The 2,500-nt window shown below is 46.7% G+C and overlaps 1 protein-coding gene across 1 annotated transcript in view; it reads left to right on the top strand.

The window, feature by feature from the left end:
* LOC310853156 (neuron navigator 3-like) overlaps positions 1 to 2,500 on the top strand; it is a gene marked incomplete at both ends in the record, with an annotated part of 50,536 nt that overhangs the window by 32,397 nt on the left and 15,639 nt on the right. The window lies entirely within an intron of this gene.

The following is a 2,500-nucleotide window of genomic DNA, read 5'->3' as shown; positions in this document are numbered from 1 at the left end:
CACATGTGAGGGCCCTCCATACCGTGGGTACAGAGGAGAGGAGAGGAGAGGGGCCCACATGTGAGGGCCCTCCGTACCGTGGGTTAGGAGGAGAGGAGAGGAGAGGGGCCCACATGTGAGGGCTCTCCATACCGTGGGTACAGAGGAGAGGAGAGGGGCCCACATGTGAGGGCCCTCCGTACTGTGGGTACAGAGGAGAGGAGAGGAGAGGGGCCCACATGTGAGGGCCCTCCGTACTGTGGGTACAGAGGAGAGGAGAGGGGCCCACATGTGAGGGCCCTCCGTACTGTGGGTACAGAGGAGAGGAGAGGGGCCCACATGTGAGGGCCCTCCATACTGTGGGTACAGAGGAGAGGAGAGGGGCCCACATGTGAGGGCCCTCCGTACTGTGGGGTACAGAGGAGAGGAGAGGAGAGGGGCCCACATGTGAGGGCCCTCCGTACTGTGGGTACAGAGGAGAGGAGAGGGGCCCACATGTGAGGGCCCTCCGTACCGTGGGGTACAGAGGAGAGGAGAGGAGAGGGGCCCACATGTGAGGGCCCTCCATACTGTGGGTACAGAGGAGAGGAGAGGGGCCCACATGTGAGGGCCCTCCATACTGTGGGTACAGAGGAGAGGAGAGGGGCCCACATGTGAGGGCTCTCCATACTGTGGGTACAGAGGAGAGGAGAGGGGCCCACATGTGAGGGCTCTCCATCCAGTGTGTGTTGTGTTAGGCGGATGACGGGCTGCTCTCTGGGGCCTTTGAGCGAGACCCCTGTTAATTACAGTCCGTGTAAACATCCATCCGTCTCTCTCCAGCCCGGCCTTCAGTGCAGAGTGCTGCTATACGCTATACGCTAACGGCTACGGTTTAGGTCTGGCTATACTGCTTCGGCGAGAGGTTATAGGACAGGGCCTGGGTAGTATACGAGAGACATGAAAGGAGGCATGGGGATGGTCCACCAGGGTTTCACCACTTAAACCCATTCTGACCGGGCACCCCTTTTGGTGTTATAGCATCATGTTATGCTTTAGCTATTGAAAAATAGCAGATCTACAAGCTCGTATCGCGCCACCGAGTGGCACGCTACGAGCTTGTAGGTCTGCTATTTTTGAAAAATCGAAGAACGACTGACATTTTTTAGAATCTGATCTCAGGTCAGAATGGGGTTAATCAGACCAGTGTGTGTCCAGTGGAAACCTCGTATGAATCTGATCTCAGGTCAGAATGGGTTAAACCCTGATATAATTCTAGTTGTTGAGTCGCTCAGGGCATTTTAGCCGAATGTTTTCCCCAGAATAGGGAGCGCAGTCTTTGTGTCACTCAAACGTAGTCTCTTGAGACAGACTCACACAATTTACAAAAGCCGATCGCTCAAACTATAGGCCTAGAAGAGTTGAAGGCAAATATATAATGAATGATATATAACTACGCTATATATATATATATATATATATATATATGTGAGGGTCTGGGGCTCATGTAGGACCTCTGGAATGCACTGTTCTGTGAAAGTTGTCTTTCACTGGAAAAACTTCTTTTTTTTTTCAATTTACTTTTTATTGAATTTTAATCAGACAATTGACAATACAGACAATACAAAACAAGACAAGACAATATACATACAATACACACAAGGGGGAAAAACTGCCTCTCTTCTCTATTGATGATCAAGAATACTAGTACCTCAAACAGGTGTATCTGCTTCTACAGGTTAAACAAATGAGTTTAAACAAAATCAGGTCTCATTGTCGAGATATGAGCCATCCATCTAAACCAGTTATCTGTGAAGACTTCAACCTGGCCTCTAAAGCTGAATGCAATTCTCTCCATAATAAATATACCATAGATTAAATCAATCCATTCATTTATAGTTGGTATAACATTTGTAAGCCACTTTTTTGTTAAGGCTTTTTTTGGATGCCACCACTCACTCACTGGAAAAACTTGACGGGTTAAAAGGCATACTCTAGTTTTAGGTGATAAACTATAGGGTCATCACGCTCACCCAAACTCATCTCTCCATTTGTACCAACACCGTTTAGGTGGTCACCTTATCACCCAAACTGGAGTATGAACAGGCCTTTATCAACTTATCACCTAAACAGTATGAACAGGCCTTTATCAACTTATCACCTAAACAGTATGAACAGGCCTTTATCCTTTTACACCTTATCACCTAAACAGTATGAACAGGCCTTTATCCTTTTACACCTTATCACCTAAACAGTATGAACAGGCCTTTATCCTTTTACACCTTATCACCTAAACAGTATGAACAGGCCTTTATCCTTTTACACCTTATCACCTAAACAGTATGAACAGGCCTTTATCCTTTTACACCTTATCACCTAAACAGTATGAACAGGCCTTTATCCTTTTACACCTTATCACCTAAACAGTATGAACAGGCCTTTATCCTTTTACACCTTATCACCTAAACAGTATGTACAGGCCTTTATCCTTTTACATAATATACTGTATAGCAGCCTCTGCACACAAGATTGTACAATGGTA

This window comes from Protomyctophum parallelum, assembly GCF_964188405.1.
Source record: "Protomyctophum parallelum genome assembly, chromosome: 22".
Classification (NCBI taxonomy): Eukaryota; Metazoa; Chordata; class Actinopteri; order Myctophiformes; family Myctophidae; genus Protomyctophum; species Protomyctophum parallelum.
Note: the sequence above shows the minus strand (reverse complement) of the source record. Positions and strands in the feature narration are given on the sequence as shown.